General features: G+C 41.2%; 2 pseudogenes; one reads left to right on the top strand and one right to left on the bottom strand.

Moving 5' to 3' along the window:
* LOC148006609 (uncharacterized) overlaps positions 1-16,720 on the bottom strand; it is a 2,902,548-nt pseudogene that overhangs the window by 2,676,363 nt on the left and 209,465 nt on the right.
* LOC147995880 (ubiquitin-conjugating enzyme E2 variant 1 pseudogene) lies at positions 3,229-3,734 on the top strand (annotated as a pseudogene).

Genomic DNA, 16,720 nt, shown 5'->3' with positions numbered 1-16,720 from the left:
TATTTCTGCTTGAACTTACTATTTCCAGAAGCCCAAATCATGTCATGATACAAAAAAAAGAAATGAATTAACAATTTGAAGTAACATTTTAAATCAGTTGGAAACATTCTAGATTATGATTATCAAAACACATTGATTTCTGTTTAGGAGGAGACATTTGAAATTATGAAAAGTAAATAGCAATGGCCACATTCTAAAAGCTCTTAGTCGACATGGGGTAGGTTTTATTATAGACCTTAGAAATTCCAAATCCTGACTGTAAATATAATTTACCAAGTTTGCAGAGAGTGAAAACAGCAGTCTTCAGAATTACTCAGAAGTGATGATAAGAGATAACCTAGTGTGGGAAAGAATTTGCTGCAGAAAGAAGAGAATTCAAATTTCTGTGCCCACACTTTAAAACAGTCACGGTTGTATACAGGTATAACCCCAGTGCTATGATGACAGGGAAAGCATTTCTGGAGCTTGTGCACAGCAAGATAGCATCAGTATAAGTGAAAGGCTTTGAATTGAGAAAATTGTGTAGAAAGTTATAAAAGAGGATACTATTTACTTTCTCTGTCTTCTGCTTGAACACATAGGCATGAAATACATAGACAGACAGACAGACAGACACACATACACACACACACACACACCATATCACACACACTAATTCTTGGTGGTCATGTACTGAGGAATATTAAATTAAAAAGTTATAACCTTGAACTCATGGATATGTCCACTTGACCTTTATAATTGCCATTGATCATGAATACTATTTTGTGAACCATGAATCCACATATGTAAAATAAATCAGTTGTCAGAATAAAGAAAGGGCATGACATATTAATATTAGAAAATTTAAAAAAACATTAGTTTATTATTTTTGGGGTGTGTGTGTGTGTGTGTGTGTGTGTGTGTGTGTGTGTGTGTTGCATATGTGTGTGTTCACGTAGGTCTTCTGATTCCACAGCATGTTTATAGGCCAGATGGCCATTTTCTGTAATGGGTCATTATCTATGGATTCCTATGTTTAAAGTGAGGGTGTTAAGCTTGTTCTGCAAGTCCTTTTTCCTCTTGCTGGCCCAACATAATTGTCAAAATTTAAATGAATTTCTTATAAGCAATTGATGAAGGTTATTTACTCATCATGAAGTTAGAAGTTCATATTGAAGCTCAGCAAGCCTCTGGAGTGACAATTCCATTTTATGTCAGCATAGGAGACTTGGATATCATTTGATAAGGGCTTATGACTAGTTATATTAATATTCATAGAGTGACCAAATTGATCCTTGAAGAAGTCACCATTAAATTGGAAGACAAAGAACAAGAGCCAAATAAGTCCAGCAGCTACTGAGATGCAGTCACTGACTGAGCTGAGTCTGAGCAAACATCAAAGAAACAGTGAGGTGTACTGTAGCCTAAGTAACGATAGAAGCAAAAGCACTAAAATTCCTTGAATGAGGCATATAGGTATGGGAAAAGCACTTCAACCTGGGACTTCACTTGACTTAGGCTGCATAAAAATCTACCTTCCAGAAGTTTACCTAACAATGAAGTTGCTCACCTCATCTCACCTGCATGAAGCTGTATATATATCAAACAATGGACTAAGACTCCCTGCACATAAATTGTTTATAAACTTCTCTTTCATGATCGACTTCCATTCAAAAGTATTCAAGAGCATATCCACATAATGGAGGGAGAAATCTGTTTCAACTGGCCTGAGACAGTTTAGAATATATACTCAGTAAGTCGTATTGAATCCTCTGGAACAACTTTCAAGGGAAACATCCTGTTTAATGTCATATACCTAGTGATAATGAATATGCATTTGATTAAATCAAATGCATCATGGTAACTGATGTTCACAGTTAATTAAGGCTTGCCTAATCAAAAAAAAGCCAATCAAAACAGAAATATCCACACTGAACTCTGAGTAAACAATTCCTCCTTCTCGAGAGGTCCACAAATTAAAGCTACACTGAATACCAGTGTTTCTCACTTTGCTTTTGAATAAAGTTTCTTTGTCACCTTGCTCTCTGTGACTTCTTGTAATAAGATGAAAACATCCTGGAAACACCTCACCTAGACAGTAACCTCAGATAAAACTGATAAGCATCTTCTTCAAATAATGACACGAATTATGGAAGCTCCAAAAGAATTCTCCTGTTACTTTCTTGTAAGAACTTCTAAGAATGACACAAGCCATGTCTAATCTCATGCCTATTCAATGAAATCAGAAGTTACAAGAAAATTCATCCTAGTGTTGTTTTTTGTACCAATTTCAACTTTAAGATATTAAATACAATCACATTGGAATTTCTTTTTTCTCAGAAGTTTTGATAATGTCACCTACAATTAAGCAAGAGGAGAATCCTTAATGAATTTCTCTAAAATACATTTGCATGATAGATAAAATATTAACTCTAGAATGAGAATATTAGAAAAATGCTTGTTTCTGTGTTACTGCATTGAAAATGTAATTTATACCCCTTTGTCACTTTCAAAATGCAGATGTTCATAGTATACATATTAGATTATGTAGACTATTAATAATAATAAAAGTTTCTAACAATAATTGAAGAACAGAGCCAGTACTTTGAGACAATAATGCTTCTGTCAACTTTAATGTATATAGTTTTTGCTATAGGTACACAATGATTTCTACATATGAAAGTCTAAATGCTCTACAGCTCATGCTTTCTGGTTTCAAGAAGTGAAAACTTGAGTAATAGCTTTTAACTTCAAAATCAAAATGAAAACAAAATGCATGAACAGAAAGAACAGAAGGAAAATAAAAGAAGAGAAGAAAGAAAGCATGGAAGGAAGGAACGAAGGAAGGAATGAACAAAGGAAGGAAGGAAAGAAGGAAGGAAGGAACGAATGAAGGAACTAAGGGAACAAGGAAGAAACAGGAAGAGATTTGGTAAGTTGCTCATTTGACAAGCTACATGCAAGTATTGAGGACACCCTTGGATGAATTCCAAAATTGTACAAGATCAGGGATGGTTGTTCGTATCTATAATTTATTGGTGAATATCAGACATTCAAGGTCATCACTGGATATAGAGTGAGCTTCAGGCAAGTCTGGGGTTTATGAGACCCTGTGGTAAAAAGAGAGAGAGAGAGAGAGAGAGAGAGAGAGAGAGAGAGAGAGAGAGAGAGAGAGAGAGAGAGAAGGAGCTAGGGACCTAGGGGTAGAGGAAGAAAGGAAGGACTGACTTCGAGCGATAGCGATGCAAGATGGCAGCCACCCCAGGCTCGGGAGTAAAAGTCCTTCGAGATTTCTGACTGTTGGAAGAGCTGGAAGAAGGCCAGAAAGGAGTAGGCGACAGCACAGTTAGCTAGGGTCTGGAGGACGATGAGGACATGACACTCACATGATGGACAGGCATGATAATTGGGCCTCCACGAACAATTTATGAAAACCGAATATGCAGCCTTAAGATAGAGTGTGGGCCACTCTAGTATCCAGAAGCATCCCAGTCTGTGAGATTTGTAACAAGAGTCAATATGAACGGCGTGAGCAGTTCCAATGGAGTGGTGGATCCACGAGCCATGGCAGTGCTGGCAAAGTGACAGAATTCCCACAGCATCAAAGTCATCCTGCAGGAACTTGGCGCTTGATGATGTCAAAAGAGAACATGAAGCTGCCACAGCCACCAGAAGGACAGTGTTACAGCCATTAGTCACCAAGGCCCCGGCCTCCCTTCCCCATCCAACCCAAGTCTTCATTTTCCACAGTAGTGAATTTTCTAGATCCATCTGTAGACCTCAAAGTACTGGAGAGGAAGCCCCACTTAGACTTCATCCTGAGACACTGCTCTGATACTAACTTCTTGTCAATTTTAAATACCTAAGTAATGCTGTGTAACATCATCTGTCGAGTATAACTGCTGTCTGCCTGGTTGAACTTATGGGATCAATAAGGTGTGTTGAAATCGGTTTCCTTTGGGAGTGGTGGGCACAGCTAATGCAACTGTGGACAGACACGTCTCACACAATCACCTGCTGCTGGCACTTGGCCTGGGTATGCCTTTGCCCGCCCCGCCCTCTGCCACAGCTGTGTGGTGGCCCTTAGAATAGATGGGGAGGTTTCAGGTAGCAGCTGTGGGACTGACCACCACTAGGCTTGGGGTGCTCTGGCTGTACCCATGCTTTCTTAAGTCTTAAGTGATTGCTCCATCCAAGCCATGGTCCCCACTCCTCCACTCCCACCCTTGGTCAAAGCTTAGATTGTAACCTCCCCTCCCCTGAAATTGGCCTCGGGTGAGGAATTCAAAGCTTCCAGTCTCCCCACCTTTATCAAGGGGTGCTGCATTCCCCTCCTCAAGTCCCTTGTTGCCCATCATCACCCAACACTTGCTGTGGCCAGAAGCCATCAGAAGAGGTTGAAAAAGCCTGGCCTCCCTCCCTTAGCTCTGGACCACACTTGTTCACCTGCCACCAGCCTGGGAAGGGAGCGCTGGGTCTGCGGCCCTGCCACCACCATCAGCTCTTGAGCTTTGAGCTCAGGTCTAGAGGTGAACAGAGCAGTCACAGGGCGACTCAGACGGGCCACCGCTCAGGGTCCTTGGATATATGCCTAGAGAAAGGCCATGTGGAGGCACATGGTTCTGAGTTGGTTCCTTTTCCCATAATTGCTTTGTTTTTACACGATGAAGAGGTTTGAACAGGGCTCTCAGTCACTCTGATCACCCATCGGGTCGGGAGTGGAGTCTGACATGAGGCCCTGACTCTGCCAACTCGGGTTTCATTGTTGCTCCTCAGACCCTGGGCAGGGACCCAGAGGAGCTCTGTGTCACCATGTTCACAGATCCTTTGCAGATAGGTGGGCCTGGCTCCTGGCTCATTGACAAGCTCCCCACTCTGCTCAGGACCACTAAATGTTGAAATGTGGATGCATACTGAAATAAAGGCAATTTGAGGTGTTGCAAAGGAAAAAAAAAAAAGGACTGAGCAAATGAAACACTGGTGATTCTTTCTTAGTCCATTCAAGCCTCATTAAGTTTCAAAATTTTCAAACTGGCCATATGTACAGCAAAATTCAAAAAGACAATGATAATAACCACATGGCAGTCACCTGGGGAGGGAATTTGCTCACAGTGGTAGAATGTAAATGAGCTGAGTTGATAGTATAAGAATAATGCAAATCCTCAACTGATTGATTTGAAGTATCTTTTCCCACATATGAGCTTACTTTAATGAGAGGAATCGTGGACATGTCAACCTTTAATGAAGTACAATTTTTTAAGCCTTCTCTATTCCTATTTTCAGTCATGGTGACTTCATGCAGGATTTTGTGATAGTATATATCAGTATGATATCATCTTACTAAAATCAATAGGAAATATAGTCCAAATTTTTGAATCCCAATTAATTAAAGATGAATATTTACACAAAATTGTTTGTATCAAATTCGACAAAGTCTTTTTCGTGAATAAGAAAGGTACACAGAACTAAACCCTTAACAAAAATTAAAATTAGAACCTATAGAAAAGGCTCATGGGTTTTCCTTCATAGAGAACCTAAGTTCAGTGTCCAGTATCTATACTTGGTGGGTCATTACTACTTGTCAATTGAGCTCTGGAAATTGGGTACCCTCTCCTACATTTTGCAAGTACCTGTACTCATTTGTACACACATGTACAGATGCATGAAGCAAATACTTAAAACTGCTTTTAAATATGAAAAACTCAAAAAAGTCAAAAAGAAAATGAAGGATAAAGAACAATGATTTGAATATACGTCATGTTAATGCTGTACATATCTATAAAAAAAGTCATTTAACATAACCTAGAAACAGCATAATTCAGATAGTTAAAATGCAGTCCCACACTCCTACTCAGTATTTAATATCAAATTATTATCTAGAGTTATTCAAATCAATATTCAATTCAATAATTTCTACAGGTGCATTTAATAGTCTTTGTTCATTAAACTAATCAAAATCTACGTTGTAGTTATTTGAAGAGAAAGAATTTTATGAATCACATGATATCCACTGAATAAATATGAAAATTATGTATGCAAACTTTACAAAAGTTAGTTTCAACACAAAAGTATAAATTCACAATTTAATAAACAAGGAACTAATTGATCAACCCAATGTTAACAACTAAAATTCATCTATGTATGCAATAGAAAATAATATTTGAGCTATAAAATTAAGACTTATGTTAGTAAAATAATGCATAAGTTATTTTACTTAAAAAGAAAATCTTATGATTGTATTAATACAGCTAGAAAACATTAAGAAAAAACTTAATACTCTTAAAAATGGGATACACATGCACACAAATTTAGAAAAGTTGGATACATATACATTATATTATAATGTCATTTCAAAAGTTAGAACTATCATTGTGTTTGTTATGAATGAAAGGTGGATGTTTCAGACCATAAACAGAAATAAAATTTTCTGGAATTTTACATAAATAAAAGGCATTTAGAAACTAAAATTTTTAATAGCATCTCCATCATAATTAGATGAGTATGTTCCTGCCTTCTTGCAATGAACATTGAATTGATCTCTATTGTATCAAGAAAATTGTGATAGCTGTTCGGTACAGAGAATGAAAAGCTGTCCTCTGGACAGCTCATGGTTATCACACTCATGAACCCACAGCACCTGTGTTAACACAATACTTTCACATGATCAAGCCAGCTAGAGTCAGGGCTTAGATGGGGTGACCAACCCTTGCCAATGCCATATTGAGGGGCTTTTGGCATTTGATGGCTACTGGTGAATGAAGAATCATTCATTTTTTGGGGGGGGTATTGCCTTGGTAATTTGCTTGTGCTTCAATAGATTCCCTTCACGAGTGACACTAGATTCTGATTCTTTGATGAAATCTAAAAGGTAAACAGATGAAGACATGGTGTCAGGAGATGTATTATAGGAAATATGGTGAGATTTGTTAAAGAGAATGTAGAGTGCATGCAAGTATATTTCTTTATATAAAAAATAAAGAAAAGTATGAAAGGACAAATGTTTGCTTAATTAACAGAAGATAGAATATCTCTACAGACAAATTCTAAATAGCTTATATACATAAAGCTAGAAATAATAGATGAGTTTAAAAGATGTACAAATTTTCTTCACTGTTTAAGAGATCATCGTAAGAGATCATGGGAGAGAATGTAATGTATTATAATATACTTTCAAATGTAAAAGATCATAACTGTAGCTTACTAATAAATACAAGGTTTTTCACTGACTTAGATTATGTATAATCAGTTTGAGCTAATTCCTCCCTGTTAAATTATATGCATTTCTAAATTCCTCAGAAAACCACCTCAGAATAACTACTTTTAGTCCCCCAAAGTCCAGGGAATTGGGGCAAAAACTCTTCAATGGTTTCTTCAAGCTGTACATAATTATTTTTATATTTATTACTAAACTAAAATTATGATCTTTTACATTGGCACAGAATTTATTTGATACAAATTTAGATTTTTAAGATTTTCTTTAATATAAATTTCTCATTGATTTAAAATTAATATTGTTACTCTGATGTACACGTATTGTGCCTATACAACACATTTCAGCATAGATGGCTTATACCCAGTCCTTTTCTGCTATTAAAAAATGAAGCAGAGCTGATTAAGCACGTGAGTTTAAGGCCAAATAGCAAATTCATGTCTCTAAGTTTATTGTTAGAATGCTTTCAAGATAATTTATTAAGATAATTAATCGACAACAGTTCAGATTACTTATATAGTTAGATGGTTTCTAAAAAACACCAGAAGTCCACAAAATATGACATTTAATGTTCTTTAACTTTTATTGAGACATGTCCACTCGCACCAGCTCCCCTTTGGTATATTCAAAGAAGAAACTGAAAATCTCCACCTCCATGTGAGGTAATTTATTGTGGCAGACAGGCACTATGCAAAAATTGCTCCAATTCTTCTACAGACTAATTACTGTCCAGAAAAGGAAACATTGCAGAATAAGTTGGCTGAAAATTTCTGCCAAGCCAGAATGACTAGCCCTTCAAAATTCAGTGTTTCAAAAGTCTGTCTGGTGATCCTAGGCCAGAAGGCTGAAGACTTGCTCTCACGTGTTGCTCACAGGGGACTGTGCAAATAGAAAATTGTCTCTATAACCTGTCTCAGTTATAGAAGCCATGCTAGGCTTCCTATATTTACAGATATATGGGTCATTCTCAGATTACTGGCGGGGTTGAAAACTTAGTATAATCTTATAACCCACTCAAACTATTTAACTTTGAGAATACATATTTAATTAGCTAGTTATCAGATAATACATAAGCTAGCCAGGATATAACAGATTTTAAGCCTTTTATAAGCTAAAATATATCTAAATGTTCTGTTTAACTGATGAAAGTTTGGCTGGGAGTTAGGTACATCTTATACTTTTAAATTACAGAATGATAATAGTTGTGCTCAACTTATATTTGAGAAAAAATTTTCCGTTTATTTTTTTTAATCAAAAGGGTAAAAGAGTAGATTGATGTCATTATTAAGGTGAAGGGAGGTACAGGATAGAACCAGGCCTGTCATTGGATAAGAAGGAAGGATGGGTGGGAGAAAAGTTTTAGAGAGGCAGAGGAAGCCAGAGTGAGAATGTGAGAGCACAGAGAACATGGCAGTAGATATTTAGATGCCTCTCTGTACATATTACAGGTTGTTATGACTATTCTCAAGGGATGGGTGTGTACAGGATTTTGTGCCATCTAGATTGGCAAATTATATATTATCAATTGCATCAGAAAATATTGTTTGATGTGTCCTTTCATAAGGCAACTTAATTGAGTTTAAGAGAGTGTATGGTGGCCAGATGCATGGGCCTACCAAAGAATTGGGATGTGTTTGCCTGGCATGGTGGAAACCCAACCAAGAGGGCTGTGGATGAGGGAGGAGCAGCCTGACACGGTGCCGTGTTGGGAAGAACAGTGTGTCAGAAAGTAGATGGGGCAGCATGGAGCCACTGAGATAAATTATTGCTATTTCCAATGGCACCAGAAATATTAAGGGAGTGAGACAGCTAGGGTATACCTGGGAACAAGTTCTGTCGGGTTTTTTGTTTTGTTTTGTTGTTTTTATTTTTACTGCAGCACATATATTGTGTGTCGAGTGTCCTGAAGGGAAAACATGCTTAAGTCCTTAAGTATGAAGTGATTTATTGCATCATGGCCACATAAAACCATGATGGGATACTAAAGACAAAGATAGGAGAGTGAGGATTTTTAATTTCCAAGAAATTATAGGATTTTGGTGTTCCTTAATCATATGATTTTTTTGGGTAAGATATATACCTTGTGATCTAGACTAATAGATGAATCACAGAAAGAAAAATGGTGGAAGCAGACTTATCATTAAAGGTTTTTGGGGCCTGGGAATCAGATGCAAGGGACAGAGAGACTACAAGGCCACAGAATATGTTGCTTATCAATTATATTGAGAGGTTACAAAGGGAATGGCAGGTTTGAGGAAAGCAGCCAGTTAGACAGGACTGTGAACTAACACTTCCCTGCTTATGAAAGAAAATTCAAAAGTCACATCCAGCTGGAAAGTCTTATGAATACTATGAAGAACCTATTAATGTGGGGAGCCAGGACTGCCCTAGACTGTCTGAGAGACCTGGAGAAAAGAATAACTGGAACACTAGTTCTATGACCTTACCCAGGATCAAACTTGTCAAGGCCTGTCTGATGCAGAAGCCAATGTCTTAAAGGAGTCAAGGTTGAGGGAAGAGACTCTTCCCTTAGGTTGTGGTTATCAGTTCTTAGGCAGCTGTAACTGTGGTATCCCATGTTCTTTTCGTCAGCATTGTCTGACGTAATCATTTGCTGACTTAGTTGTTCCCCATGTACAACCACCAGTACCCCCAGGACTGCAAATTATAAATATGATTCTACAATTTCTAATAAAGAGCAAATAAATTTCAAGCAATCATCACAAAAATGTTTACTAACAGCAATCACATTTTAAATCAGACAAACTAAAAATAAATTGAACACCATGTGCTCCAGCTGTATATCCTCTGGACATAACCCCAAGACACCAAATTATTACAGAGGTACTTGTACAGTTTCACCCATTGTTGCTTAGTTCCCAGTAGGGAGGAAATGCAATTCATATGAATCCTAATGGGGTGACTGCTCTGCTTTTCCTTTCAGTTATTTTGCTATACTGCCACTATGCCATCCTCATCGTGCAATCCTAGATAACAAAGTGATCTATGACTCCAAGATATAATGTTTGACTATGTAATTGCAAATATTGGAAGAGAAATGAAGTCTTAAACAGTGCTATATATTTATTTAAATGTCCCTGTTTGTTTTATTCCAGAGACTGTGATACAAAAGGTACATATACACTACTCCAACGATGACTTCTTGAAATTCCTAGGCAAACGTATGGGACTAGGAAATATCATCCTGAGTGAATTTACCCAGTTCGTAGATACTAGTCCAAAGCTTGTAATACCCAAGATACAATTCATAGACCATATGATGCTCAAGAAGGAGGAAGAACAAAATGTGTACACTTCAGTCCTTCCTAGAAGGGGGAACAAAATACTCAAGAGGGAGGGGAATATAGGGACACAGTGGAGCAGAGACTTAAGGAAAGGCCATCTAGATACTGCCCCATCTGGTGATCTATCACATATGCAGCCACCAAACCTAGTCAGTATTGCTGATGCCAAGAAGTCCTTACTGATGGGAGCTTGATGTGGATGTCTCCTGAGAGACTCTGCCAGAACCTCACTGATATAGATAAGCATGCTTGAAGCTAACCATCGGACTCCATGAGGACTCCAATGAAGGAGTGAAGGAAGAGCTGAAACGGTTTGCAAACCCATAGGAAGAACAAAAACATCAACCAACTAGACTTACCAGTGCTCCTAGGGATTAAACTACTAACCAAATAGTACTCATGCAAAAGCCTAATGCTTCAGTTGCATGTGGAGCAGAGGATGGCATTGTCTGGCATCAATAGGAGGAGAAGCCGTTGGTCCTGTGAATGCTCCTTTCTCCAGTGCAGGGGAATGGTATGCTATTGAGGTGCGAATGGGTGGATGGGAGGAAAAGCATCCCTCATGGAAACAGGGGGTGGGGTTTGGGAGAGTGAGTAACTGGGCAAGGGAATAACATTTGCAATGTAAATATATAAAATATCAAGTTAAAAAATGTTACCACTGCTCTTAATAACCCTATATAAGTTTTTAAAATCCATTTGTCAAAATTCTTACTAAGTCTGTTTTGTGTTCACACATGGACTATGATGGATTAACACCATATCTGGGAATATCTTCTCAATATTAGACATAACATCTGAATATGTGATTATTTATATCCATTTTTTGTTCAAGAAGAATCCAATGCCAAAGAAAATTTCCTCTTTTTGATTAGCATGAAAATTATATTCAAAATAAGCTAATAAAATAAAGGATACCTGAGTGTATACACATTCATATACATAATCATATATATGAATATGTGTGTATATATGTATACATGATGTAGGCCTCCTTCACAGGGCATCTAGGCCTTAACAGTTCCCTCAGGCCTACACATTGCATCTAGGCCTTCATGTTTTCCCTAGACCTTTAACAGACAGCAGCTTTGCCCTCTGAGCAACCAGTCTACAGAGGAATTCATAGAGAAACCCTGTCTGAAAAACTAGGGGAGTGAGACAAACAGATTAACAGATCTTGCTCTCTCTCTCTCTCTCTCTCTCTCTCTCTCTCTCTCTCTCTCTCTCTCTCTCTGTGTGTGTGTGTGTGTGTGTGTGTGTGTGTGTGTTTGTGTGTTCAACTGAGGAGGCACTGGCAAATAAATGTTTGCCCCTCCTCTGTAAGCCAGGCCACCCCAATACTGCCTTTCCTTTTCCTTAGTTTGTTTGGTTTATTCCAAGTTAATTGTATCTGTTTCTTTAATTTCCTCTTCATTTCTTTAGTTGAGTCAGGGGTCTTTGCACATAAGCCCTGGAAATCAGTACTTGGATCAGGTCTGCAGCCTGCTCACAGGGTTCTACCGACCTCCACCTCTCAAGTGATGCAATAAAAGACATGCAGCACGCACCTGGCTTCTTTTCACTGTACATTTACTTTAGTTCCAATGTTCATTCAGGTCTGAGAGAGGAGGGAGGGAAGGAGGGAAGAGAGACAGAGAGTGACAGAGAAACAGTGACAGAAAGGGAGAATTATAGGTTATTGTTCCATCGCTTCAATCACTGTCTGTTATACGCCATCTTGGCAACCATGCCCTGACACCCTACCTTGTGTAAGATCAAGCATAATGACGGCAACCATATAATTCCTGCTTAGTCGCACTGAACACCCTAGTCATCACTACCTGTGGAGAATTGTAAGGGGGATCCTCTGATCTAGAGGGTAGTACCCTTGAATGAAATGAGAAGCACAACAAGCATTATTTGTTTTGAAATATAAAACGTGGAAAGAACTACATGTGTGGATTTACAGACAGAAAGACAGAGAGACAGAGGGACAGAGGGACAGAGGGACAGACAGAGAGACAGAGAGACAGGACGGACAGGACAGAACAGGACAGGACAGGAGAAAAAAACAAGAACAGAGGGTTGGAGAGATGGCTCAGCGGCTAAGAGCACCCGACTACTCTTCCAGAGGTCCTGAGTTCAATTCCCAGAAACCACATGGTGGCTCATAACCATCTGTAAAGAGATCCGATCCCCTCTTCTGGTGTATCTGAAGACAGCTACAGTGTACTTATATATAATAAATGAATAAATCTTTAAAAAATAAAACAAGAACAGAAACAAAAACTCAAAATGGAAGTCCGGGTCCAAATAGTCTCTGTCTGCACTGTTGCTCTAGTGTTGGTGGTTCAGCTTATAAAAGCTTATACATGGGTGGGTGCGGGAAATGCTGCTGGGTGTTCGGTTCAGGTCCAAGATTATTGCGGGTAACTAGACATTGCATCTAGATAAGCCTTCCTATCTTCCTCTCCAGTGCTGAGACCAAAGTGAGATCAAAGTCATGCATCACCATGGGTGCCTTCCTTTTCATTTTTTTCTTTCATCCTAGGAAGTGTGTTGTGTGTGTGTGTGTGTGTCTGTGTGTCTGTGTGTGTGTGTGTGTGTGTAGAGAGAGAGAGAGAGAGAGAGAGAGGGAGAGGGAGAGGGAGGAAGGGAGGGAGAGGGAGAGAGAGAGAGAGAGAGAGAGAGAGAGAGAGAGAGAGCTTTAATTTCAGCACTCAAGACTTTTTTCTTCCTATCCCTATCCCAAGCCCCCCAAACCAGGAGTAAAGCCACCAGCACCAGAGACAGAAGAAGATGAAATCTCTAGTATGAAAAACTAGAGGGAGATAAACAGATCTCTCTCTCTCCCTCTCTCCCTCTCCTCTCTCTCTCTCTCTCCTCTCTCTCTCTCTCTCTCTCTCTCTCTCTCTCTCTCTCTCTCTCTCTTCCTCATAATTTGTTAAAGTGTTCCCTTGTGTGGATTCTACTTTATTAAGCAAGTTTCACATCGTACTAGCTCCAAAGAGGAGTCAACAGTCTCTTGGCATGCAGGGAGTTGTTGCCTGCTTTAAACATTTTTTGGTGTTTTTGTTTGTTTGTTTGTTTGTTTGTTTGTTTGTTTCAAAACCCAGGGCCTGCCTTCGTTCAACAGATCCAAACCCAGTTCTCCAAGGGGAAAATGGAGTCAAGTCCGAAGTGACTGGCATTTAAGTCATCTGCCGTTGACAGTCATAGGAGATGGGAATATCGTGCTTTCTCCAATGGAGATTCACCTGGGTATGCATCAACCACATATAAGGACAGGCCTGGGGTACAACAGGGTGGTGGATGGGGAGGAAGGATCTGGAAAGAGGTTGCAATGGAAAACTATGATCAGAATGTTGCACAGAAAACAAAATTTGTACCTTATAAAACAAAAACAACAACAACAAAAAAAATAAGTTCCCAATATCTATCCAAAAAGGAAAGGAAAAAAAACCTACAGCAGAAATTTACTAACTGCAAATGTTCCATCTCCCTGTATCCAACCACTCTACTCCCAGATAGGTAGATGATAGTTTGTACTTCTGTCCCAGTTGGGCTATTGAGGTTAATAAAAGGGGAACCACCTCTGTGGTCATGTGATACACACACGAAATAAAATAAAAGGAGTGGATAGACGTGCCTGGCATTTTAAGATGCTCAGTTTCTTTGTAAGCTTCATTTTGTTTCATTCTTTTAAAGGTTTATTTATTTATTTTCATTTATATGAGTATACTAAAGCCCTTTTCATATACACATGGCAGTAGAGTACACAGGATATCCCTTTGCAGAGGGTTGTGAGCCACTATATGGTTTTTGTGGCATGGAACTCAGGACCTCTGGAAGAGCAGAGCAGTGAGTGCTCTTAACCTCGGAGCCATCTCTCCAGCCCTTCACAAGCTTTATTTAACTAAACATTAAACATGAATCAGAAACGCCAAATCCTGTAAATATGGTCCAGATTCTGCCTTACTTAGAACTCCAGAGCTGGCAGGGCAAGGCTGGGAGTGAGCAAAGAGAGTCTTCCTCTTTCCCTGAGGGTGTGCTATCAATTCCATTACCATTTCCAAACAGCTGGGTGTGAGTCTAACTAAGGTTTTCTTCAGTCATTTGCCATGAGCCAGAGCACTGAAAGGACAGCGAGGGATCAGACATTCACACTGAAATCATCACTCACTGATTTCAGGCAGAAAACTTGCCCCCCCTAAAGAGGCACCGCCTGGCTCAGCGCTGAAGCAAAGCATGCTAGGGCAGCAGCAGTATTTCCCTGACAGTCCTTCAGGGACATGCACATTCTCCAGCCCCACCCCACCCCCTCTCAGCTAGCTCCTGTCCACCCCTCCCCTTCCCCCACATACAGGGAGGAGGTCTTGTGTGTGTGGAGGGGGGAGATGGAAGTATCTCTTGAGAGAGGGTTCGGGTCTCCCAAACAAATAAATAACTAGAATCTTCATTTATTTACTTTATTTCATCGAGCATACCGTGGCAGAAGGAAAAGGAACAGGGAAACTAGGCCAACTGGTAGAGCTCCTTTCATTTTGTTTCAAAAAGGAAAAGCCAAAGAAACAACAGTCCCTGGTTTTCGTGAAAGGAACATAATGGGAAAAGTTGAAACTTAATACTTTGGGTTTTAATAAAAGGGCCAACAGATCTACCTCCTATTTGGTAAAACAGAGAATAAAAAAAAACCACAAAAACGTTCTGTCAGCCAACTTCCCTTTAAACGACTGTTAAACAGGAAGACTGTTTTTTTAAACAGCATTTTAAATACTTAAATATATATTTTTGTGTGTGTCTGTGTGTGTGTGTGTGTGTGTGTGTCTCTGTCTGTCTGTCTGTCAGTGTCTTCTGTATGGAGAGGATGTGCTGTAACACTCGGGACGGGGTGGTCTGGGGCCCACGGGTGATGCCGCGTTGCACCGCACCCCCAGTCACCTTCCATGTAGGGCCTTCACAGAGGTCCCATAGCTGGTTTCAGCGCACCACCACCAAGGAAGGGCGCCTGGCTGAGGCCAGTTGCTGAACAAGGGGGGGGGGTGTCACCCACCAACCCCACCCCTGGCCGCACCTGCATCCCCGCGCCCGCCTGCCTACCACCTTGTTGGGAGGAACGGGGACAGCGACAGCGGGACGCATGGAGGGGGGAGAAAAACGCGGGGGTGGAGGGGTCGGGAGGAACAGGGAGTGGGAAAGATCTGTTGGGATCACCCAAACAGAGGAAAGCGCGCCTCTGGGTTGAATCCTCTGGGCTGACTGCGCTGACCACACCCGTTTACCTCTTAAAGGTTTTACACCCTCTTGAACTCTCTCTTCAAAGTTCTTTTCAACTTTTCCTTACTGTACTTGTTGGCTATCTGTCTCGTGCCGGTATTTAGCCTTAAATGGAGTTTACCACCCGCTTTGGGCTGCATTCCCAAGCAACCCGACTCCAGGAAGATCAGGGCCCGGCGCGCCTGGGCCTGCTACGGGCCTCACACCGTCCAAAGGCTGGGCCTCGATCAGAAGGACTTGGGCCTCCCACGAGTGGCGCCGGGGAGTGGGTCTTCCGTACGCCACATTTCGCGCGCCACAGCACGCGGCAGGGATTCAGCGCTGGGCTCTTCCCTGTTCACTCGCCATTACTGAGGGAATCCTGGTTAGTTTTTTTTCCTCCACTGACTAATATAATTAAATTCAGCGGGTCGCCACGTCTGATGTGAGGACGCGGTCAAGAGGGGAAGGAGGAAAGGAGGGCGCGCGCGGCCGCGGGCAGAAGGACGGAGAAGAGAGCGAGAGGGTGCCGGGGTCCCAGGCCGGGGCCTGCCACCTCTCTACCCCGGCCAGCTCCCACATCCCGGGGACAAGTCGTGTCAGCACACGGACGCCGCAGCATCAAGCCTGCTGGCACCAGAACGGACGGCCCCCACAAGAGGGAGGGGGGAGGAGAGGTACCTGAGACCAGCCCCGGCGGGTGCGGTAGCCCCCCACCCCCAGTCCGACCCTCGCAGGTTGCTCTCTCTGCGAGCACAGGCGGGTGCTTGGCGGCGGCAGATGCACCGACCCAGTGGGCGGGACTCGCCTCCCACCAGACAGGAGGCTTGATGACCAACCCGGGCCACAAGGTCCCTCTCGCGCCCAGGCACCCGACCGGCCCCCGCCGATGTGTCCCCATGGTGGGGAGAGCGGGAGAAGACGGGAGCGGGAGCGCCGGAGCGATTAGGCATAAGCCACGAGAAGGGTGGCCGGCGCGCGGCGCCGGTGG

Source organism: Rattus norvegicus, chromosome 2, assembly GCF_021556685.1.
Source record: "Rattus norvegicus strain SHRSP/BbbUtx chromosome 2, alternate assembly SHRSP_T2T, whole genome shotgun sequence".
NCBI classification, from domain to species: Eukaryota; Metazoa; Chordata; class Mammalia; order Rodentia; family Muridae; genus Rattus; species Rattus norvegicus.
This window is presented reverse-complemented; position numbering and strand designations above follow the sequence as displayed.